The sequence below is a fragment of the Myotis nattereri genome (assembly GCF_964212035.1).
Source record: "Myotis nattereri genome assembly, chromosome: 8".
Classification (NCBI taxonomy): Eukaryota; Metazoa; Chordata; class Mammalia; order Chiroptera; family Vespertilionidae; genus Myotis; species Myotis nattereri.
The window spans coordinates 28,174,274-28,200,600 of NC_138083.1; positions in this window are offsets into that span (position 1 = coordinate 28,174,274).

The following is a 26,327-nucleotide window of genomic DNA, read 5'->3' on the forward strand; positions in this document are numbered from 1 at the left end:
TTCCACGTTAAATCAGTTAGACTTGGAGATGGCTGAGATGTGAGAATTGATGGAAGGAGATGAGGTGTCAGAGATGGTTTTTGGATTTCTGAGTTACCCACCTAGATTGGTGCCATTTAATGATGTAAAGAATGCGTGGACCGAAAGGAGTCACACCCCCAGTTTTGAACTATATTTGCGAAATTCTCAGAGAGAGGTGTGCACTGCAGATATAAATTTGGGAGTCAGTGATGTAGAGATTACTAGGGCTAGAACATGGGCACGATAACCCAGAAGCAGAATATGGAGCTAATAAAGGAGAGGGTCTTTGACTCATTTATGAGGCCTGCCAGCATTAAAAGATGTAGCAATTTTTACTTAAGATGAGATGACAGAAGTGTAGGTTCCTCACAATTTCAGTAGATTTCCCTTTGTGGCTATCTAGACACACGGTTTAAACAGTGATTGTGACTATAAATAAATAGCATTTTGTTTTGTTTTGTTTTGTTTTGCCCTGGAACTAGAATTTGGGTGAAGTCTTTGAAAGAAAAGATAGTCTAAATTTACTGTCCAATAAGGTAGTCCGTAGCCACCTGTTTTATTTCATTTTAATTGCATTAAAATAAAATTAGGTGAAAGATTCCACTTTTCAGTTGCACTGCTCATGGATCTCATGTGCCGAGTGGCTGTCGCTTTGATGCTGCAGACATAGGACATGTTCATCCCTGTGGAGAGTCCTAGAGAACATCACTGGTCGGAGAGGACCCTGTGTCAGTGAGGAGCCAGGATGACGTGAAACAAAAGCAAAGCAATGTCCCGCGTATTAAAATACTGCTCATGTCCCAGGCGAGCAAGTCAGGGAGGAGAGATGATGAAAAAGTCAAAAAGAAGGCAGAATGTGGCATTGGCCTCCATTACAGATGCGAGGACCGGGCAGGTGTTGAATGCACTTCAGAACGTGTTCAAAGGAGAAAGGGCGGAACGTTGGATTGAGGGAATGTCAGATAGGGACCAAGGAACGCAAAGTCTTTAAGTTCAAGCTCTGACATAAAGGGGCAAGAGCTTCTTCAAGCACCGAGATAATCCACATCGTAGGTGTCCTTTTGATAGACTTGTCTCAGACCCGTTAAGCTTGATACTTCTGGAGAGGTTAGAAATTCTGCAAATACTACCTGATGAAGGGCATATTTTCATTTTAGCCCTATTCTATAAAATCCAGAAAAGCACACTAAATACAATGCTGAAAGTTTTTCTTACTCTCAGAAAACTGATGGAAGATCTATTTAGATGTGTGGTGTGTTTGTTTGTTTGTTTGTTTGTTTGTTTGTTTAATTTAAATTCCAGGCATTTTCCCCCACCCACCTCAATATAGCCAATGTGCTCTCATATTAAGAGGAAGATGTAATTGAATATCATGGAAACATGGCTTCAAAATTCAAATTAGAGTATTTCAGGAGAAAAAAAAGTTTTGAAACCTGGTGTACAGTTCACTGAATGAAACTCATGATGTAGTGGATATGAATAATTGAATTAATTCAGTGACACCATTTTACTAAATATGAATTAACATGCTTTTAAGTCATGTCATGATGGAGTCCCTATTTTCTGCTGAAATGGTAATAAGTGCAATGGTCTCATCTCTGTCCTAGCAGAGACAATACAAACGAAAACAACCATAGTTAACATGAATCCTTACTCTGGGCCAGGCTCATTTCATCTTCACAATAATCTTATGAGGTGGGCACTGTAATTATCCCCATTTTACAGAATAAAAACCAAAGACATGACATTTTAAGAGGCTCAGTGTAATAGAGATCAAATTTTCATGCTTACCCTGATCAACAGAACAGGAAAGTATTTCATCCAATATTTAATTGAGCAATTAAAACTAGAGGTGGCATGAAATTTCAATGGGGAAAAAAAAAGTCACATGGAGCAGAATGATTGAGAAATGGAATTTTTAGGAGTATTTTTTTTAAATTACTCATTCCTGTATTTCAAAATCATGTACTTACTGTCTGGTGTGTATCTGGCACTGGGCCATAAGCTGGGGATAAAAGGCTGAGAAGGGGAACAGGAGTGTTCCAGGCAGCGGAACAAAGGACTCTCAAGCCAGATACATAAGTTATCTTCTTTCTCTGTCTCTCTTTCTCTCTGCCCCTCTTTTCCTCTCTCCTTCTCTGTCACTTTCTCACTGTCTCTTGCTTCATCTCTCATTTCTATGTCCATACACTTCTAGAAAGACTTGGGGTGGTCTTCATCTTTAATCAGATATTGAGTGCAGCCATACACTTTGTTTTGCTTAAGACAGCCCCAAATCGCCGAAACCGGTTTGGCTCAGTGGATAGAGCATCGGCCTGCGGACTCAAGGGTCCCGGGTTCGATTCCGGTGAAGGGCATGTACTTGGGTTGCGGGCACATCCCTGTGGGAGATGTGCAGGAGGCAGCTGATCGATGTTTCTTTCTCATCGATGTTTCTAACTCTCTATCTCTCTCCCTTCCTCTCTGTAAAAAAATCAATAAAATATATTTTTTTAAAAAAAGACAGTCCCAAATGCTTGCCAACTCCCCAGGTATAATTACAAATAGTGCTTCCTTTTACTCTCAAAGTGCCTTGATATGGATGCTAAATAACATGATCACCCTAAAAATAATACCCAACTTTGTAGAAATGGAAACAAGGAACAGGAGGGCACACATTCTTGTTGATGGACCTACAGCTAATCGCCATTTAGAAAAAAAAAAATGTTTTAAATCATTTTGATTTGCTATTACTGGAAGGAATTTTAAGTTGAAAACTGCTTCCTACTGTGTGTCAGAGTGAGCAGCACTTAGGGGTAGGTGGCAGAATCAGAATTAGGAGAGTAGGAATGCCAAGTTGGAAGACAACAGCTTTCACAGGTGTGATGTTCAAAAGGTTTGGGTTCAGGTTCCCTAAATTGTCTCTGGAAAAATCTCATTCAGATCCTCGATTACTCTAAGTAAGGCCCACCAGTCCAACTCTCTCTCCATAAACTCTACCTCTGCGTTCCCAACTGCCTATTAGAAATCTCTGTCCACTGTCCATTGAGTGCTTCAAAGTCATGTCCATACTGAATTCAGTATGCCCTCCTCCATCTGTTCTTCCTCCTGTCATGCCCATCTCAGAGCACTGCAGATCTTCCCAGCAGCCAGGCAAGGCAGCCAGGAAAGCCAGCAGCCTCCTGGATGCCTCCTGCTCTCACATGCACATCTGCTGGATGCCTAGGCTCTGTGATCTCACCTCTTTCAGGGCCTTTCTATCCTCTATAGTCTCATCTCTCAGATCCAGTAAAAATACCGTTTTAGTTTGGGTTTCTCTCAAAGCAGACCCCGAGGCCAGATTTAGGTGTAAGTGGTTTATTTGAGAAGCAATCTCCTAAAGATAGTGAGGACAGAGAATAGCAAGTGATCCCGGAGGGCAGTTGGTGCTTACTGCCATGGGTGCCCTGTGAGATGGTACACAGGTCACACCCCAGGAGAGTCTGCCTGGAGGTGAGGAAGCTGGGGTGTTCATGCACAAACTCCCACCCGTCATGGCTGAGGGTTGCTCCCGGGACATGATCTCTCTTTAGCACCTTCAGGGGCTGCACACTGGCCAAGCATCTCCTTTCTGCCAGAGAACGTTTAGCAGAGGGTCACAGAGAGCCTTCGGTGTGTTCTGGAACTTTGTTCAGTGACTTCCGAGTAGGCCACGCATGCTGGTCATCTGTACCTTTCCCTCAGGCCCTCAGAACATCAGGCCCACACTCTGTCAAAAGGCTCCGAATGTGTCTCTTTATCTCCCACTATGCATTTCCCCTTCATCTTCCACACAGTGGCCCAGGGGTGGTTCTGAGCATGACATGCAGATGTAATCACACCTTGCCCTGCATGGAGTCCCTTAAGGGCTCTTCAAGGACTCCAAAATGCTTCAAACTCTCTCACCCGGCTTCTGCCCAGCTTTCTCTGTACCTCCTATCACCTCTCTATGCCATTCGAGGCTACATAACTGCTGGGAGCCACCATCACCTCCTTTAACGTTCATCTCTTACGGAGTGTGAGGACACAACTTTGGCAAGCACCAGCATCCCCTGGGATCACTGGCTAAAACGGCTTTTTGCAGAGTGATTTCTCAAAATTGATTTGGCAGGCTAGAGTTAAAAGCCAAAAGGCAACCGAAGAGAGGTGTTCAAACCATGCTTCGGTGGGTAGAGTGGGGTGACTGACATAAGAAGAGAGAAGTGAAGACAATGCCACAGCTGGAAGACTTCCAAGCTCCAGCTGGCTTTTCTAAGATTTGTCTTCAAAAGAACACCCTCGGAGTGCACATATGTTACCCAGGAGGGGAGGAAAGAGCCCCCTCTCTCCAGGCTGTGGCTATTCAGGGGGATTCTAACAGGCCTGGACAACTTAGGCTGTGTTAGCAGCAGGCCCTCTGCCCCTGTTAGCTCATCAATACACCATGGTGCGGTCAAGCTGCAGGGTGGAGGGGCTGGGAGGACGGGGCATGGCCTGTGCAGGAAGCTTGAATAGAAGAGATCACAATGCTAACTGTGTACAGGGTCGTCTGCCTCAGATCCCCACTGCTCATAGAGAACAACGGAATTTGCAGAGACTTGGCACTCCCAGGAGCCTTGCACGCAAGCAAGAGCCATATTCAAAGGCTACAAAGTGAGACTGAGTCCTCAAGGAGTATTTCACAATTTCTGGCATCCTGGATTCCTGTGGACAAGCCTTCCATTCAGGGTAGAAGCAGGCCCGTGGGAAGCAGCACCTGCCCCGGGAAGGGAAATGCTCAAGGAAGCTCCAAGCAGAGAACACAGGTTCACAGCTGGTTTATTATAGACACACGCTCTGTTCTCTTTCCAAACAAACAGCAGGCTTGGGAATGACAATTCATCTCAAGGATTTTAAAAGCAAAGCAATGGAAATGAAGGGTGGTGAATTCACCTCAAACGTTAAACATGATCGGCATTGTAAATCCGCATTATTTTGCCTTTAGGCTTTTTGCTTTTTGTTCTTCCCCATCCAGGAATATCCCCCACTTCCACCCCCATCCCCACTCCCACCCCAGCTCTTCTTTTCTTGCACATGCTGCCCATCTTCTATGGTCTAGCTAAAAACTTCACCACTAAATCTTTCCCAAGTAACCCTGCCCACACCTGCCTTTCTCATCTAAAATCTTTCATTAGATTTGGGTCATAGAATGATCAGAGTCATCATTGCAAACATGGCTAACATTTATTAAGTGCTAATTAAGTGTTAAATACTTTACAAGGATTATCTCATTTAATCCTCAAAACAAGTCTATGAGTGAGGTCATTTTATCAACCCCATATTGCACATAAGGAAATTGAATGATTGGCCTCAGATCTTTTCCCTCTTTGTATGCACACCCTTGGCCATATGAGTTCATCCCACTGAGGAGTGGAGTATGTTTCTGGACCATGATCTTTAGGCTCAGGCACCTGACTTGTTTTGGCCCATGGAATGTCCGTAGCCATAAGTAAGCAAAGTCTTGAAATGGATTTGCACAGGGAGCTTTTTCTCTTATGCTTCCACTATTTCTATAAAATATATGCAAATCCAAGGGGGATAACCACACAGAAAGCAGACCTGGCCTAACTACCAGCAAGTAACTCAGGTCAGCTAGATCTTCAGTCTGAAGCACAGTCACTGAGCCTAGACCAGCTGACTCCTGAGCAAATGAGCAAGAATTAATGATAGTTATACTAAGTCACTGAGTTTTGGGCAATAGGAGGCTACGTTACTTGCCCAGGTTCTCACAGGTGGTGGGGGTGAGAAAATTCCAACACAGATTGGTTTGAATTCAGCTCCCACCTTTTTAACAACTATGGCTTTCAGCACCACCACCACCAATATATTCTTCATCACCCACATTCAAAACATTTATTGAATGCTATGTGTCAGACATCCTGAGAAGCACCATTTATGTATTATCTTATTGAACCCCAACCACCTTCTGAAGTAAGTACTATTACTGAACACCTTTTACAGGAGGTCCAGTGAGGTAAGTTGCTTGCCTAGATCACACAGCTAATAGAAGACAGAGCTTTCATTAATCTCAGATCTGCCTCATCTCAGAGTGCTTCAAACTGCCACAGTCTATTTCAATACACTGCTACCTTTAGAGGGAAATTATAACCATCATTAGAGAAAAATTTAAATAATCAGTTATTCTAAGAGCCTATTTTTGCTCAACATTTTCCATGGGCTACCTCAACCCCTGCAATAACTGCTTTTGAAAGTTTCTATCATGGTTTTGAATGGTTTTGTGAATATTAAACTTAGTTTTTAGGTATCTTGGAAATCTACTTTCAACTATTATTTTGAAAATGAGGAGCTCAGAGAAATAATTTACTGATTCAGTTACATGCAGAAGATCAACAGGATATCAAAGGCCATAATCCTGAATGCTCTACTTCAGCCTTCTGCTAGGGAGGAAGAGGGACACAGCCCAACTGTGTAGAGAAGAAATGGAAATCTGCTGTCTAAATTCCCCTAGAAAATATGTTTAGTCAAAATTTCTATTTTTAGCTTTACTTTCACTCTCATATCTAGAGGTATCTGAAGGCAGGGCCATTTTTATGGGCGTTGCAACCTGGGCAGACATATAAGGCCCCTGTGCTTGGCTTAATGCTCTACTGTCACCATCTTTAAATCCTAATAATTTTGAACAAAAGTCCCTGCTATTATATTTTGCACTGAGCCCTACAATTTAGTGCAAAGGTATCTAGTATCTAGTATCTAGTATCTAGTATCTAGTATGCCCTTAGCTTTTAGGAGATTATTATTTTTTTATAAAATTTATTTTATTGATTTTTAGAGAGGACAGTAAAGGAAGAGAGAGAGAGAGAAAGAGAGAGAGATCAATTGATTGCCTCTGCAATCACCCCCACTGGGGATTGAACCCACAACCTGGGTATGTACTCTGACTAGGAATGGAATTGGCCACCCTGAGATGTAAGGGACAATATTCTAACCAACTAAGCCACATCAGCCAGGGCTTAGGAGATTATTTAATATGCACCAAGTAGCTTCTCAGGTTTCCACTCTGCTGGCTATCACCTACAAGAGTCCACAAGCCCAAGTAGCAGAATATAAGGATGAAAATTGAAGTATGGTCATGAGTCAGGCAGATCCAATGATACCTCCATGCAAATCCACCTCCACTAATTCTGTGTTAAGGATGAAGCTAAAAACAGAGAAATCAATGGGCAGTCTAAGAAGCACTGAGCCTGCCTAGAGATCTCATTTTCCCTTCTCTTGAACTAAGAATGGAAAGATGTGAACTTTTGGTCAGTTGCTGAAAGTGATCCTTCTTAATTTGGATACTCCCTTTTCCCATGCTCACATATACTTCATACAAGTCTTTCCTGCCATAAAGTCATTCATAACTCAGACCATTCCTGAATCATTTTACCTACATAAAAAGTAATTCTTAATGAAAAACACTATTATGACCCTGAAGATAATGCAGAATAAGCATGCAGTTATTTTAATAAGAATAAATCATGGGCCCTGGCTGGGTAGCCCAGCTGGTTAGAGAGTCGTCCTGATATGCCAAGCTTGTGGGTTCAATCCCTGGTCAGGGCAAATACAAGAAGCAACCAATGAATGCATAAATAATAGAACAACAATCTCTCTCTCTCTCTCTCTCTCTCTCTCTCTCTCTCTCTCTCTCTCTCATTGCCTCTCTCTCTCTCTCTCTCTCTCTCTCTCTCTCTCTCTCTCTCTCTCTCTCTCCTTTTCTTTTTAAACACACACACACCAATAAATAAAGGATAAGTCATGAACATGAATTCCTCCCTTCACTTTCTCTATCTTCATAAATAATAAAATTAATATAAGGCCTTATAATAAAAATATCATATCTCCTAGGGCAGGGTAAGATTCATATAAAATATGAATCATAATATCATAGGAGTATGAGAATTTTTTTTCTTCCCTGCCCCAAACTTGTTCTTATATGTGAAACACTAAGAAATGAAGAGATTAAGTAAACAGAAATACATGTTGGTTATGAAACAAATAGTGACATTTTTACCCCATGAGATAGAAAAAGACTAAAGCCTCTATAAAGGTGAACTAATAGGAAACTATAAATGAATTGTGTTGCCACATAGAGTCATCTGAAAGAGTTTTATTAAAAATGCCTCCAAAGTATATTACATTTTATATTATACCAGGTGGAGCTAGGATGAGGGAGGGAGTTTATAGAGGAACTGTTGAACACAATTTTATTAGAATGGTTGTTCCCCTGATTATAATAAGGAGAGAAATAGGACTTATTGGTTTGGTTATTTGAAACATGCATATGCACACTTTCTCACACAACTCCAGCTTTGAGAAGGGTGAAAGTTCCTTTCTTCAGATGAGAGTGAGTTTGAAAATGTTTTATTACTATTACAGGAAACCTGAATTAAGTATCATCTTTTATGAAATGCTCCCATTGTTAAGAAACATTCTTGGTTCCGTTTTCTGCTATTATGATGGTAAATACTGCTTAAATATAAGGGATTGTACATAGCACAGAGTAAAACCAATGTGCAGCTTTCAAGCAGATTAAAATCAGAGGTAGATAAAACATTTTAGAATGTCAAGGTAATTTGCCAAATGCAACATGGGGAAAGGGAAAAGAAAAAAGGCATATTCTTTTAAGTTTCATGCCTTAAGGGGCACATCTAAAACACGTATCGATTTAACATGGCTCGGAAATTAAAGTTATGATATCAATAACATATACCTAACCACATGTTAGGATGAAGAAAGATTGTATCGTGGAATACAGGAGTCTTCCTTGTGCAAATCCCATTAGGACCAATAGGGAGTTATTCATGCATACAAATCCCTCCCGTCCTTCCCCTGTCCACCCCCAGACACAGACACCCTTGTTCTGAATGATCCGTATATTTATCTATTTCACATAAATCAAGAATTTAATAATAAAAAAACTTACCAACATGGCCATTTGAAACATAAATCATGAGTGCTGTATGTATAAATCATATAGACCTTAAAAGCATTTATGATATAGCCCCTTTCATGCAAACCGCCTAAATGTTTTAGAGAACTAAATCATAGAGAAAAAGAAGAATGTAGTAAATAAAAATGGAAAACCAATGGTTAACCAAACTAATGAATAAAATATCGAGATCACTCTCATCTCTGAAAGAATTCCTTAGAAATTTTAACTGGAACAGAATTTTCCAAGGGGCTGTTACATTTAGCAAGGCTACTGAATATGTTTGTAGTCAAAGATTTCCTTGAGAAACGCTTCTGTGGGGGAGGGGGGAATGAAAACTAATAAGAATAGAAGGACAATGGATTCAGAAGCATGTGTCTGAAATAGAGATCCAGTGAAGAAAAGCAAAAATGTTCACACTTGATGTTACTGATGTGTTATGCAGAAATATCATTGTTTACAATCCCACTAACTGCAAATCTTCATTTTTAAAAAATGTGTTCTTTTTCCTGAGTAATCGTTTTTAATTCATTCCATTTGCAAAGAAGAAGGCCAATTGCATTATAAAATGTATGGATTACCATAAGTTTCAAACATATCTCTTAACTTGGCAACGTGCTAAATCGCTGGTGATCTGCACATCTTGTTGGGTTATCATGAAGGACTTTTATCCCACTGGAGAGAGTGAAAGTCCTTCCTTCTTTTTCTTTTCAACAACATATATACTATGTTTATTTGTTATATTCCCTCTCTGAGTCTTTTGCTTCTTGAAGCATTGGCTATTTTTGAGATGATTTTGTTTCTATGTTCATCTATTTATTTTGTGTTTCTCTCACTAGACTAAGAGCTTTCTGAGCACAGGGACTTAAATCTTTTATCATTATAGAACCTAATATCATTTCCAGCATCAGATATGCTACAGATAGATAGATGATAGATAGATAGATAGATAGATAGATAGATAGATAGATAGAATAACAAATTGAGTAGAATGAATCAATAGTTAGGTAGCAGATTAATCAAGGCCCATCTTTTTGGATACATCTAGTTTAGCAAGCAGAAGATGAGGTTTTTATTTCTTATTTTTTCATTTTCTTATTTTTCCTATTTAAGTATAGTTGGTATTCAATATTATATTAGTTATATTAGTGTCAGATGTACAATATAGTGATTTAATATTTTTATACCTTACAATGTGATCACCCCACTAATTCTAGCACTCATTTGTCAACTTATCACAATATTACTGACTATATTCCTTCACCCTTTTGACTCATCCCAACCCCTCCCCGCTCTGGCAACCATCCCTTTTGCCTCTGTTGAAGATTAAATTTTAATGTGTACTGTGTACAGCCTTCCGCCATCAGCCAATTCAGGGACTGGCTCAGCTACAGCCCTACCCATGTCCAATGTGGATGTACAAAGGCCCAGCCATTATAACCAACTTGGCACAACACAGAAGGGCCATTTTAGCCTCAGAGTCCTCAATAAGCTTGGCCAAAGCTGCTTCTAGGCCTACATCACAGCTCAACTCTTCCATGGACCCACTCCTACTCTGCACACTAAACCAAAGAGTTCTTTGAAAAAAAAAAAGAAAGAAAGAACTAAAAAGCAGAAACTCAAGTACAAAAATTACTCAGATTACTTCTTTTGGCCATGAAATCAAGCACCCTCACCTTCTAACTCTCAGGACCACCAGCCAGTTGCAAGGACAAAGCAAGCATCAGAATGGATGTGACACAGCTGAAGATTTCAGGAAGGAGATGGTGGGTCTGGATTATGAGCAGACAAAGTGCTATAAGACTCAAGGCTGCCAGGTCTGACTGAGGTCAGAGAGTGTGGCCACTGGAGTAAATAACCAGCCTGCCTCATCCTGCCTGATTTAGAGAACTTGCTGGAAGACCTTTGCTTAAACGCAGTCGCCTACATCTGGCCTCATCAGAGAAACAGGGGCCTCCTCTGGGGGTCTTTTCAAATGCTGCACCTGCCCTAGTATGTCCTCAGGCTCTCCTTCCAGTTCCTGAGGCCTCAGTTTACCCACCTGTACATATTTCCTGCATTACTTCAAAGAGGTGCTGTGAGATTTAATTAATGTTTGTCAAGCACATCTTATATGAAAGGAATCATGTGCAGTGAGTTCAAAGTAGTTGTGGCCCTGCTGTTTCTTTCATGTCTACTTAGAAGATTTTTCAGCCTTGATAAGAACTAAAAAAAATAAAACGAAATAAAAAACACTCGCTCAAGTGCTTGGATTTGGGTCCTCACATTGATATGTCAGCATTTTCCTGGATACCACAGGAAAAATGAATAAAATCAGCCAAATAATTGCTTCCATGAATCACATTACATTCTCTAGGTGGTCAAGTTTTAAAGACATGAGAATCATTCTAATGTCCCTCTCCTTTGTTGCTGCTACCCTGCCACATACAAACAAAAACACCTATGTGTCACTGAGGCCTGTCAATTATTTTTACCACTTCATTTGTTCCCTCTGCCCCCTCTCTTTAAATCCCCCAGGGTGACTTCTTCGGGTCCTTATTATTTTCTCCATGGTCTTGAAGCCTCTGGTCTGGCAAAGTTCATGTCAGACAAGTCTCCATTCCCCCAACAATGTTGAGAGAGCATCTCTTCACATATCTGTCTCTATCCATCTAATGCTCAAGTCCATTATGGGATTCTCATTGCTTCGGTGTAAAATCCAAAAGTTTAAGAAGACATTCAAGATATGTCATGACATGGTCTTTGTCTGCATCTTCAATATCATCCCCCACCACGAACCTCTCTAACACACAACTCTGCATTTAGCTCTGCAAGGTTTGAAGGACATCACTTCCATGGATATAGATACACGGTTTTAGCCCTCCTGCATTCCCTAAATCTTGGTTTTCACTTTCTTCATCAAAACTTATCATCCCATTGACCCAAGATACATCCCAACTTTCCTAACCTATGCTTATTTTTACCATATCTGGATTGCAAAATAACTACATTCTTATCCAACTTACCCACTAGTTTATACATTTCATAAGGAAAGGGAAGATACCTTTCATCTTTGTATCCCCAGTGTTCTTAGCAAACTAGAGAAACTCAATACAGATTTATTGAATAAATATAAATGATTAAGCAATGAGAGTGAAAGATGAGTTTAGGTTTTCTAAAACCCATGGATTTCTGCCCAGCTGGTGTGGCTCAATTGATTGAGTGTCATCCCATGCACCAAGAGGGCACCAGTTTGATTGCTGGTCAGGGCACCTTCCTGGGTTATGGGCTCAATCTCCATAGTGGCTGTGCAGGAGGCAGCTGATCAGTATTTCTCTATCATCAATGTTTCTATCTCTCCCTTCCCCTTTCTCTAAAATCAATAAAAACATATTCTAAAATAAATAAATAAACTAATAAATAAATACATAAATAAGACCATGGATTTTGGAAGAATTCTCATTTTTATCAAAAACAAACAAATAAACCAAGCAAGGATTCTTGATTTATTTATGAATGGACAATTCCAAAACAGATGAGATAGAACAGAATGGGAAAACTTCTGGTTATTTGAATATAAAAGTGTCTAAGACAAATTCTTGTAAAATAATGCCAAGTTTCATTGGCAACATATATGGATGGCAGGCAGGATAATAAGCTGGTTTGATTAAGGAGGAAATAACAACTGATGAATTAATATGCAACTAAATTGAGTATGGGGCCAGTCAGTGCAGGGCTCTTGCTCAGAATGAAAATAATAGAAAATCAAATCTGGATTATAGCTGTACTCAAGGCCGGGGGCTCTCAAACCTGACTGACCATTGGAATCACTTGGGAAGCAGCTAAAAAATACAGATCGCAGGCTCCTTTTGTGACCTAATGAATCAGAATTTCCAAAGGACTTCTTGGGGATTTGTATTATGAAAAGGGCTTGCAGTGTATTCTAAAGAAGAGTCAGATTTTAGAAACACTCATCTATAATTCATTCATTCATTTATCCATTCCATTCAAAAATGGACTCTTCCCTTGTTCTTTTATCTACATATTCATTTATTCAGTGAAGATTGACAATAAAAAGCAAGGACAGAAAGAATGAGAGAGGAATAGCTCTCTTATCCTCCTTCCTCACTCTGTTTGGTCTGTTCAGGCTGCTCCTGTTTTGATTAGTTTTTTAACCACTTCTCTATTTCTTAAAGCAGAGATACTTCAAAACCACATACTCTCCTTTCCTTTTTCAGAATCACCTTCTCTAAAAAGTGGTCTGAAGGTCAGTGCACATTTCTTTTCCAGAATCCTTAACAGAAAAATATTTTTTTTAAATCTATGAGCAATTATATTCCTCTCTATCTTTCCTTCCCTTCCTTCCCTTGCCCCAGGCTGGCACTGAGACTCTGCAGCCAAAGTGGTCTGAGGGAGGAGGATTATTACTCCGGGCAGAGGAAGCCTTAAATTATGGGGAATAAATGAACACTTAGCAGGCTGGTCCTGGGAGGGTGCCAACCCCTGCTTTAATCATTTAGATAGAAAATGAACGGGATGCGTCGTAAAATGCATTTGGGGGGGTGGTCAACCTGAAGGAAGGGGAGCTGGAGTTAGAAGGAAGAAGACCTGAGCAATAGTTAAGGGAGCCTAATAGGGCAGTGTCTAGTTAACAAAACCTGTACTCTTCACGAGGATTCCTCTTTCCCACCAAGAAGTGGGAGCCCATCCTTAAGGTGTTCCAACACTTGTTTGTTATGTAGTTGATCACCTAAACTTGTCTAGTTTAAAAACTATCCAAAGAGAGTGAAGGATAGCACCAGAAGCAGGAATTATTGACTTGTACTATGGGAGGCATCCTATTGAACAACCAGTCCACCTCTCACTTCGCTGTTGAGTTTCTGGCTTCCTTTTAAGTGAGAGATGTAGAGCATAAGAGTATTTTTATTGATTTCAGAGAGGAAGGAAGAGGGAGAGAGAGATAGAAACATCAATGATGAGAGAGAATCATTGATCGGCTGCCTCCTTCAAGCCCCCTACTGGGGATCAAGCCTGCAACCCAAGCATGTGCCCTTGACCTGAGTCAAACCCAGGACCTTCCAGTTTGCAGTCCAATGCTCTATCCACTGAGCCAAACCAGCTAGGGGAATAAGAGTATTTTTAAATGGGCATCAAATAGCACACATAAAACAGTATTTTTATTCGTATGATAATAATTCAACCTAATCTTAGGCTTTCCTAAGGGAGGAAGCTTGCTGTTTAATGAATAGAGTTCACTCAACTTCCAGAGGGATAAGAGATCCACAGAGGTTCAACATCTTGCCCAAATTCACATGGTCATTTGATGCTCATACAAAACTTAAATATCAAGATGCCTAAATTAGTGGAAGGTGGTGCCTGCTCGTCCTGCTATATGAGCATTTGTGCAAGGACATGAATGTAGCTAAGACTCACTCCTAGTTGGGCTTGGAGATTTCACTTAAACTGAAGCCTTCTTGATGTTAAGAGTTAGCTTGGCAACATGCAGCTTCTAAGCATTAAGTACATAAGTCACTGAGAAGGCCTATAAAACCCATGTAAAAGGGCTCTTGAGATTCTATGGGCATCAACATAGAAAATATCTCATCCAGAACAACCTTTTTCAAGGAAAGGAATAAGAACTACATAGGTTCCACTTTCTAGGTATAATGCTACCTCCCTGCCCCCTACCTTGTTCTAATAGGAGAGATTACTGGAGGAGAAAAACATTGAAAAATATTTTCTGGACACAGTGGGATCAGATTTTCTTTGAGTCCCAAATGATCATAGGAAAGAAAGTAGAAATATTAGATGATATTAAAACACGTTCATAATGACTTCACTTTAGACAAAAGCATGCATTTCTAAATTCAGCCTTGTGGTTCCAAAAAATACCTCTTTGTGATCGCTAATCCCAGCTGGCTAACCCCAATGAAGTTAGGAACCAAATGACGAATTAACACTGATTTTCTTAGCACCCAGTTGTTAGCTTTATAACTTAATAGATGTACATATGAGTCTTAGAAATAAATGAACCTAAGAAAGAACTGAATCTATTCAGTGCCTGTAATGTGCCAGCTCTGCAACAGAGATTTCCCAAGAAAGAAGACTCCACTTTGTAACCATCCCTTGAAGTCATTGGTCGCGGAGGTCACACTTTAGGCTTCAGAACTATTCTATCCCAATTTGCTCTCCGATCCCCCACTCAAGACTGTCTGACCTGATTTCACCTTTCATTGCCTCAGTTTCCTGATCTGTAAAGTGTGGATATTAATAAGGCCTACTTCTCAGGGTATAATGAGGATTAAATGTGTTAATACAAGTAAAAATACTCAGGATAATTGTCTGGCACAAATTAAGGACTTATAAGTTAAGATCTTTATAGTGCATTTATAGTTAAGGAAACGAAAGCTCAGATAATTTGCTTAAGACTAGTAAGTAGCAAATCCCTTTGTAGGGCTTGGGATTGTTGGTGGGAGGTCTCTCTTTTTGAATTCACAGATTTGGTGACATTTAAATCTGTAAGGAATAATATAGCTAGTCATATTATAGAAAATGTGAAAATACATGAAAAATTATTCTACTGGAACCTTGGCTATATTTTACATTCCTTCCATTCCCCCCCTTTCCACATATATTATTTCACAAAGCCATAAAGTCAGTATGCAAACAATCTTATGTTTGACATTTTACATAGCATTGCATCGTGATCATTTTTTTTTTGCATTATATCCATAACTGTCATTTTTCAAGGCTGCAAGTTTTTCTGTCTGGTAACTGCACCCTGAGGGGCATAATCACCTTGAAGGTTAGTGCACTATTACCCCACTTAGTCCCCTGCCCCCATTTTATGACTAGGTCCTAGAAAAGGAAAGTAAAATTTACCTTGAATGATACTCAAACTATTTGTCAGAATCTTAATTGAAACCCTGATTCCTGAGTTTTCTAGTTCTCTTAGCTCCACTCTTAAAATGTGCAGGAGTATTTCCCCTGCCCACCTCACCAGGTCGACATAAATGCCACATAAAATGATGCATGCAATAAAACCTTGAAAAGTGTCACTAGTATCCATTTTGTTGGTGTTTTTTCTACGCTGGTGTTCTCAAGAAGCAAATGAAGGTTGAAACAGTGGGTAATGCAGATGTACTACATAGCAGACAACATGGAAAGTGGCATTGTCTTCAGAATCCAGAAAAGCCCTTCATCAGGCACTTGGGTTGTCTTAGAAAATTAGCTGAAGCTCTGGGGAATCATGAGGACCTAAAAAATATACCAATAGTTGTTCTTGGTGAATAGCAGTTCAAATATCTGGGAGTGTCTTGAGCCTGCAGATGAGCAACATTTTAGCAGAGTTTTGAAGCAGCCTTCCAATGCCATCAGGGAGGATGAGGAAAGATGTACAACTCAAGGCAGTTGGATTTTACTAACAACTGCATCTCTGTCAAACACCCAGCTCCATGCTTACTCCATGTCCCGCTCCCCTTTCCCCCTATTTTCCCACGAAAGCTACTCTTCTGATTGGAGCTATAGCTACATTATGCCTCTCCGGGCTGGCCCTGGCTGTGGACTTCCCTGAGGGGATAGAGAAGAGCTTTTGCACCTCTGCCCTGTCATGAAGGGGCACACTGACTATACACTCAGCTGGGCATGGCAGAAGCACCCACTTGTAGTCTAGACGGCAGCCTAAGAGAGGGGCTAATGCTAGGTTTCAGCAGACTGAGCCTCGCATTTGTCATGGCTCTGCCCACGGTGATTCCTTTGATCTTGATCCTAGGAAACCACAGCCATCGACAAAGGTAGAATGGATTCCTGCTTTGGAAAAGCTTTGATGGAAATTCCCTTGACTCTCAATTCCCGCCCCAGCCCCTTTCTGCTCCTTTAGATTTACCTCCTACATTCAGCCCTAAATCCAGCTGTAAACCCAGCATTCGAGAGGCTATCCAAACAGCCAGCGTGAGTCATTAGCCACTGTGCTGTGGATATCTGGGGCCATAGCTGATCCATTTGGGAAAGTACATGGCCATCTTTACTTAGCCAGGCATCCTAATCATAGATTCAAGGCTCAGCATTCTTCAGTTAATTTACTCTGAGAACTGGCTAGGCGGTGATCTGATCCTCAGAGAGGGGCAATCATTTCTAAAGGGCAGATTGTTAGAAAAGTTTGCAATTAAAAACAACAACAAATATATGCAGGCTCTGTGTGGTTATGGTGAAGGAATGTGCCCGGCATGCAGGCCGCTGTCATCTCACTGTTCTCCTCTACAAACAGGACAGATTCCCTGGGCTCTTTGCAACACTATATTCTTTTTGTTCCCTGTGTGAAGAAAGAAACTAACTTGAAATAAGTGTACTTGGTTCATGGGCTTCAGGATAGGGCTACTGGCTCCACAAAGTAAGTGTGGCCCAATTTATGAAAATCATAGCATTTTGGCCATGGTGTCTACCCCTCTCATTTTGCAAATGAGGGCACTGAAACCCAGCAAAGGAAAACGCTTGCTGGAGGCCCACGTGGGTTAGCAACAGAGCTGAACCTGAACTTAGTTCTCGATTCCCAAGCCAATACCTACGTCCCAAGCCAAAGGGTCAATCCAGTGGGCAGTGTTTCCTGAGTCGGAGCAGGCCAGACCTACTGATAAGCCTTTTCATCCTGGATGTGTGAAATGCCAATTTCAATTCACTTCCAGCGCTTTGTGGTCCGTTTGCCAATGCCCTCTCCCTGGGCTCAGCCTGAACCCAGCACACCTAGAAATGAAAGAATCTACAGAGTGTTTACTAGCATTCTGGTTCGGGACTGAGGAGAGAAGAGGGCCAGTCTTTCTAAATACAGATTTCAAGTTTCTCAAGACCGAGATAACAGGTAAATATACACACTCATTTGAGGGAGTCCTTAGACTCCCTCGCAAACCCTGGCAATACCATGTGCTTCTGTCCCTCCCCAAAGAATAGGCATGCTATCTTTAATAGCCACATTTAAGAACAAAACAGAGGTATTATCATTTTTCCCTTTGGGGTATTTTTCCCCTGTAGAGACTAAGCAAGATGGAGGAGGAAGAGAGGGAGGGAGACACTTGTTTAGGGACCAAAATATTAAAATCTTTTCAGGAGAAGGAAGTTAAAGGGATGCTGGCAGGCAGCTGGCTTTCTGTGGAGGAAGAGGGTGGTGGTATGAACTGCCATCTCACAGCAGGTGCCCCGGGGAGCCCAGCACAGGAAAGCATGCACTGCAGCATTTGACAGGTGCCTGGCTCTTGCTCCCACAGGCCCAGGCAATTGTTAGCTCTGTTCTGCTTGGCTCCCTTGGACAACAAGTTGGGAGCCAGCTGCTTTCTGCACTTGGCTCTGAAATCGACAGCTCGATCTCTCTGCTCTATTCAGCTGAGGCAATCCCAGCAGGGAGCAAGGTGAGGTACTGGCTAAAGACTTCATGCCTCAGAGTAAGAGTTTAGTGAGGAAGCAATCATGCAGCTGCAACTGGGAAGGGCATTTGAGTAGAAAAGAAAGAATCTCAATCTTAATAACTTTAAAAAATGATTTCTGTGCCTCACAAGGAAAAGCATCTTCCTATTAGTTGTGCTATGAATGGACAGAGACCCCTTCTCTCTTGCTTCCATCATGCTGCTACTACATCAACATGGGAAGGCTTGTCCACCAGACTCATGCCAACATTGTCCTCTACAAGACCACCAATTTTGCCTTGAGTAGTATCTATGCCATTATGCTTATTAGTTGTTCCTGTTTTCTGGATATTTTTCCTTCTTGATGTTTATACTATTGAGTTATGATTACTGTTGCCTTTCCCCAATTCCTCTATTGCAATCAGATTCTCCTGGGGGCCAATATTACTGCAGGGCAGGGGGAAGATAGTGGATGTTTCTTCTCTCCCCTGCACACACTGGTCATGGTCAAGAGACCATGACCCAAACTGGAATGTCAATCACTCCACTCTAAGAGGACTATCCCTCTTCCCTTGGATGTCTAGTGCCAATGTTACTTCCCAATCAGAATGATCATGCTGCAAATTCCATTTGTATTTTATACAGGATAGCCACTTCAGAACTTTGTCCTCTCAAAGTTCTGGAATTTTATCTTTTAAAAGAATCACCATACAGGAACTCATAAGAGTTACACTCGTTTTCTTGATTTCTCGCAAGTTCAGCAATCAGCAAGATTCTTTTTAGTCTCATAAAACTTTCTTTAAACAAAAACTTACTTTCAAGAGGTAAACTGGGGATCACTCTGGTTGAGTAGGGTACTCCATACTTTTTGCCTTGAGTCCCTCCAAGCATAGTTTAGGAAACTAGCTTGTCCTAGTGGCTCCCTCTTTGGGGAACTTCTCCCTTTCATTCTCCTCACTTAAATTGGTTTGTTTATTTCACACAACTTTAGGTGACTTTGACTTTTAAAAAACCACATCATACAATTTTACTTCCTCTCCAAGCTTTTTTTAAAAAAATAATCATCTGCCTGTCACCATATGTAAAATAAACACCTCATCAGGTTCTTTGCTTTTCATTCAGTTTTCTCATTTACCAGCCTTTCCTGGGTGCCATGCTTTCTCTTCTCCATTTGACATACTTCTGATCCAGCTGGGTGCTGTTTCTAAATCATCCCCTTTTAGAACTCCCATCCCACAGAAATGTTTCACCTAGTATTTTGTGGTTGAAATGGGCCATGAGAGCCAGAGAAATGAAATGACTTGCCCAAGGTCATACCACTAATTAGTGGCAGGGGAAAGACAGAACGCCAACCTTAGGAAATGTGCTTGTCTCACGCCTCCCTCCCTTTTGCTCCTTGACCAGCTCTTCAGTCTTTTCTCTGGTCCTCATCTGCATAGGTTCAGTCACATGGCTCTTCTGGACACTCTGACTTCCGCTATACGGTAAGCAGGTTGCCTAGTGATTTCTAATGTTGCCTTCCAGGTCCGTCTTTCTGTAAGGGGTGGGAGTGGTTAAAATCACTGACCCTGGCCAAACCATACAGGTTTTATTCCACTAGAGGTAAACCTCTTTTGACAATTCTCAAGTATCCAGGTATCTTTCTATTAAACTGTTTCCCCCGGCACAAATACTTCTGTCTTCTGTCATCTGCCAAAACCCAGGTGTGCAGAAGTGGCAAACCGCTTAGAGGAAGGCCTTCCAAGGATTTTGTAAATTTCAAGAAAGACTTTTGTGGTATTTCTGGCCCAGCCAGAATCAGGAAGTACCGGATCGCTCAGAAGAAAACTCATTCTTGTACAATTTCCAACCATCCCCCTCCCCCATTCCACCCTCAAGCCTTCCTTGCACCGCACATTTCCTCCCCCTCCTCAAACACGGGCTTCTGCAGAGCCAAAACTTGGATAGTTCAGATAAGGTTCAAATGAGCTGCTGAACTCTTCAGGGCTGGAAGTGAACCTAGCATTTTGTTCTTTGCTCATCCCCAGTGATAAGGATACCAGGCTATCGCTGTCAAGGTGGTTCAGGTCTCATAGTGAAAATCGACATAATTGAGAGCATTAATCAACAACCAATTACATATAATAGTACAGAATGACTGCTTATGAGATCTTACATGATTCTGACCAAGTCTGTCTGTGGTAATAACAGGAGGCATGCAATTGTATGACCGTTTCCTAAAACATGAATCGCCTTTTTTGTTGTTGTTTTTTTTTTAAAAAAAAAAGATTCTTTCAAAGGTGGGGACAAGAAGAACAAGGTTAACCCTTTGGAAGCCAATGGACTTCAAATTAACCCCCAACGAAAAAGTGCATTCTGGCCATTTTTCTAGGTGGGGAAAAACAGCTTTAATCAATTTCAACAGGATGCTGCATCTTAGGTTATTCTTTATTCCTTCAGAAGGCAGACTTCATTATCCTTTAGCTTTTTCCAATCATCAGAACTTTAGAGTTGATTTTGAAATACTTATTTTTCTCATGAACTTGTAGAAATAGGGGAAGCAATTAGATCTTGTGATTTTTAAGGCTGCACTGAGGATAAGGTAAGAAAATATCATAAATTTTATTTCATGCTTTCTTGCCAATTGACAGAAATGTGCAGTCCATATGAATTCATATAACGAGGGTGGAATGTTGGAAAAACCAATAAAGATTTTGTGGTCTGACCCATAATAAATGTAGTTTGATTTAGAGTCTGTTTTTCACAACATGGCAAAATGAATCATAAAATAATGGGCCCTGAAACTCCTGCATTTTTTAACAATAGCCTGGGGACAGTTTACTGTGTAATGAATTGTAATTAACCCACCTTCAAAATCTTTTATGAGTACTTTGCCAATTAGCTCCGCATGCTTGCTAATGACTCATGGCTAGTGCATGTCTTTACAGAACCAGATTTTACAGCACACATCGCCCTGTTAACTCAGCACAAGTGTACAGCGTGGTAAGGATGACACAGGTAGATTGGAACACCCTCAATAGCAACCCCACTTTGCCAAACCAATGGACTTGACCATCATTCCTCCAAGCCCAAGATAACCATAATGGCTTGTGGTATCAGAGGTCTTTGGTTTCTGATGGATTGCAAGGAATGCTTCACTCTCTGTAGACACATCTGTTGTTACTTAGCACTAACATATATAATGCTACTAATTGTGGAGCCATCTTTGTTTTCTTTACTTAGCACTCTGGTTAGCATTATTTTATCTTCGTGGTTCATGGCTTTCTGCCATTGATAATATAAGTCCACTCTAAAGAAAATAAAACAACTACCAAGCTGTATCCTTAACTGCTTTGCTTTGAAATCCGAGGAATTGTGTGCAGCCAAACTCACTTCCTAGAATCCTAGTTCTGACCTTGCTATGTCAAGATTTGGCTTTTCCTTGCAAAAAAAAAACAAAAAAAAAAACGGGTGCTTCCATTGGTCCATGAGCTGGCCAAGGGGACTGCAGCAAGAAACAGGGGTCTGGCTTTTAACTCCATGCACTGAGAAGTTAATTTTAGGCAAGGTTAAGCTTTCCCAACTCTTCACTCTTCAGAGGCCAAGCCAACAAAATTTAAAGCCAACTTAAGAAAGCTAACCAAAGGTGACAACGGAGTTACTACATAATTTCCTCAACTATGTATAAAGAATGTTAAGGATCTATAATGTCACATGTATTTTTCTGCCAGCAAGGCCATATACCAGAATGAGGACATAGAGGTTAATTTTTAGAGCCATAACACCATAATATTGTACTTGGGGGAATCTAAACTCCATAGGAATGATTTCATCATGACGCTGGCAAAGTGAACAGTAGCTTTTAAGCTCACACCTTTGAGGCAACGGTGGTTCTAGAATAGCAGAGTGTGCTTGGTAATTGAAAAAATATTCTCTGAAGAAGGCCAAAGACAAAAGAAGATGTGTGAGTCCCCATGAAGGATCTCTCTGAGCGAGTTTTGCCTTAGTATGAACATGAGTAGAGTTCCCACCCTCCTCACCCCCAACAGAAGCAGGGGATAGAGTAAGAGGGAAGGAAACCTCATCGAAATACTTAAATCCTTTGGAATCCCCAGGTGTGAACCCAGCAAGAAATTTCTTCTCTCACTAAGAGGTTTATTCTTTTCACTTCCCACTCACCTTCTAGGCCCAGCTCCGTCGCCCAATTTGAAAGAACCAAATCATGGGAACGTGACTTATCTCTTGCCAAGACTAACTAAATAAAAGTGACTGTAGTTCCATAATATTTAATGAGTCCCCATCATACACAGAGAAGTGAACTGTGGGCTTAGGTAAACTCCTGCCTTGGCTTTGGTGCCTGTACAGTTGATGAGGGCAACCCCCAAGCTTCAGAGAACCAAGGCATCAGGAGTTGACCAAAGGTTAATTTGCCTCAGGAGAAGGGGATGTCTGTATGCCTGCAGTGTCTCTATCCTTAGCTTGGACCATGACTACTCTAGTGTCTCTTGCCCTTTCTCATTCATGGAATGAGATTGGACATCTTAACAAGACATCTTAATAAGTTGTTGTCTATCCAACAACTTATGAGTGATGAGCTGAATCCATTGTGCTTATGGTTCTGGAGAGTTTTAATTTAAAACACATAAACTGTTATTAGCTTATGCTGGACCATGTGGAAATTTAAAGGCAGAGAAAACCATCCAAAGGACATAAAAAATAAGATAGAACTGAAGAGAGATACTTGATATAAATGAAAGAGATTTTGGCTCCTAATGGCTACTCAGTTCTCTATTTTAGTTTCCAATATACCTAGTTGGGCTTTCTGCTCTTGTGTAAATTAGTGTACACTCCATTTCTTGAAAATACAGCAGCTGCTCCTGGAACACCAGTATGTAAGGAAAAGGCTCTGGAGGGAGATAGGCTGGGTCTGAATCCCATCTCTGTTACGCAGTTGTTCAGTAGAGTTGGACAGTCTATGACTCTGTTACATTCTCTGCAATATGTGGCATCTACTGTTCCTTAGCCACATGGCTGTACGGACTACTCCATGTCAAGCACAGTGTTTACAGCAAGGTAATGCTGGATAAATGTTGCTCATTCTTTGAGTGCCAACCAATATCCTAGGAACTATGCTAAAATTGCCAAGGCATTTTTGCTGATTTTACAGCAGTTTAGGAAAAAAAATTGTGAATCGCAAGTAAATGAAGTGACATAGTCAAAAACTTAAGGAAACCTTTACTACATTGACATATTAGCACTATCATCATCACTAATAAAAGCAGTCTTAGAACTGGACGCCATTTCGAAGCTTTGATAGCGCTCCCGGACCTTTTGGCGAAAGACAGGAGGAGCGCAATTGTGCTCCCCGGCACTCTAGGGGTTAATGCACTGGTGAAAGACTTCCTTTCCTCCCTCAAAACTGTGCTTATTTTTCTCCCATTACAGCTCATTACATTGTGAAAGCAATCTGGCCAATTGATAAGGCACATTCTTTAGACAATGGTCTGTAGTATTCTGTGTTTCCCACATATACAGTCCATTACCACTTCAGGGAATCAGCTGAGTATAGATAATCACATGAAGATATTCCTTAAATCGTTAAATCTATATAGATCCTATTGATCCAAATCATAGACTTTAAGCTTCAGTAAGCCCCCATTAGTGGTAGATTTGCACACTTCATTGTTTCAAATTAACATATGCAAAAACCAAGTTTGGCAATTCACTTTGTGGTTTGAGAATAAAGTGAAAGTATCTGCTATGTTATACACAAACTATGCCCTGGAGTTTGTCTAATTAATATCATTTCTGTGGGCATAAGGAACTAAATTGAGCTCTATATTTTTTTTAGTTTTGTCAGGAGAGCAGATCTGCAAGAAATATCATTTTCATGGTCACTTCATTCCTTGATGCATCAACTTTCCATGTCCAGAGTGTTAACACTGTCCTTGCAACTGGATAACTTATCAACTTCACTTGAATGTGAACCATCTGTCCTACTAGAAAATCATTTCAGTTTAGCTCTCATGCAGTTTTTATAGATGTAAGTTAAGTTGATTTTTTAAAAACCACATTGATAGAATCTGAAGTTTAAAAAAATCGTCAATTAATTCCAATCCATCATTTAGAGATGGTGCCAGAGTCAAGAGTTATCCAGCTTCTATGTAAATAATTTCCTCTGGTTCGAGTTAACACTTAATTGTTAGCACTTCAGAATTTAAGAGAAGTCAATGCTTTAAATTCGGAATGCTAACATCTCCTTTGCACTGCTTAAACCATTGGAGTTGCTCATTCATCTTAATAATCTGACAAATATAAGAAGTCTTTACGAAGTTGTAGCTTAACTCCTTTATGTAATTTGATTTCATTTGGTTTCACTGCATTTTGCCCTTAAGGAAAATGGAAGAGGAGACAGTGAAACCCTTAATATTATAGCCATCTTTCTAAAATACACCGGAATAATTTATGAGCAGTCTGTTGGGCAAGGGCAGGAAAGTGATGACTACTGCAAATCAAGAGTCTCGTTGCTATCAGAGTAAAAGTAAAAAGATTAAATCAATCTCAAAAAAAGCTATGTATTATTCTGAGGTATTTTAAAACTTCAATAAAAAATGCATAGATCTTTCCAATTTGAAATGGAAGACTAGTTTCAGGAATGAGACTTAAGAGTCAGCTAACTTTTTCCAAGCATGAAAAATATTCATGTCAGGATACAATTTTTGTTTGGTTTCATTCAGTCATACTATAGATGTATGTATTTATATAGTGTATAGGAAGAGAAAGAATTTCTTTTTCCTTTCAAAATATTGAAGTGCATTTATATTCCCTTACTTTAGGACCCTCTGTTCTTTTACATAAGGTTTAAATTAATGCAGTTTTTTAAGGTGCATTCCTTGATATTATGTACTTCCACTTTATATGACTTTGTTCAGAGCCACACTATATAATCACACCATATAAATAATAAATAACCATATAATCATAAACCAATTTTTATGAACCAAATTGAGCTTAATATCATGCTAGGTACATTATAACTCAAAGGATATAGATTTTGACACAGCACTCTGAGAGCTTACAGATGAAAAAAAAACACACATTCAAGACATTAGATTTTCAAACAGGAGAGAAACCTAAAACCAGTTCAGCAAAGGTCAGTGAGGTATTCCCATCATTTACAGGTCAAGAGGGGGTGTAATTAGAGGGAAGAGATAAGGCTGAGTATGTAATTTGGATGGAGATGAGAGAGTAGATAGGAAACTCTTATGTAGGTAGTGATTGTGTTGGAGCAAATTTTTCCATCCCAGTGGAATATGTTTATTTCTTTTATTTAGTGGGTTTTTATTTAGCATAGGCTTGTTCAGAACACAAAAGGGGCCAAAGGATGAGGACAAGAATCAATCAGACTCACTTCCTATGTACTATGCACTTTCAATTTAATAGGAAGGACAAAGATAACACACCAAATAGCCATGTACTGGTAAAGCTTTAATGTTGAAACATTGTTCAACTACAAACAGTACAAAGAGATACATAGTAAATATCCTAAATTTAAAAATAAAAAATATAGAAAATGAGAACAATATGATTTGTTACATTAGGGCTTCCCAGATAAAAGAGAATTGAATGCTCACAGTCAAAAGAGGAAGAGTTTCCTAAATTAAAGAACAATATATTCTCACCCCAGCAATATTTCACTAAAAGTTTTTAAGAACCGCCTATTAGATACTTGTTAGAGAAAGAGGAAATATGGCCTTGGCATTGTGGTGTGTTTCCTACTGTTAGGGAATTTGAATGAAGTTATAACCATGACCTTGTCTTCCTGGGGACCAGTCTCCTCCCACTTCCTTGCATAGGTAGCAGCCAAAAGACTTGGGAAGGACTGACTGCAGTCACATTCCCAGGGTCAACCCTCATGATCCATCCCAGAAACAAAGAGTAATTCACTAGTTGCAGAAGTAGAACATAGCTTAGAACGTTTTTTAAAAAAAAGTTTGACAGAACAACCCTTT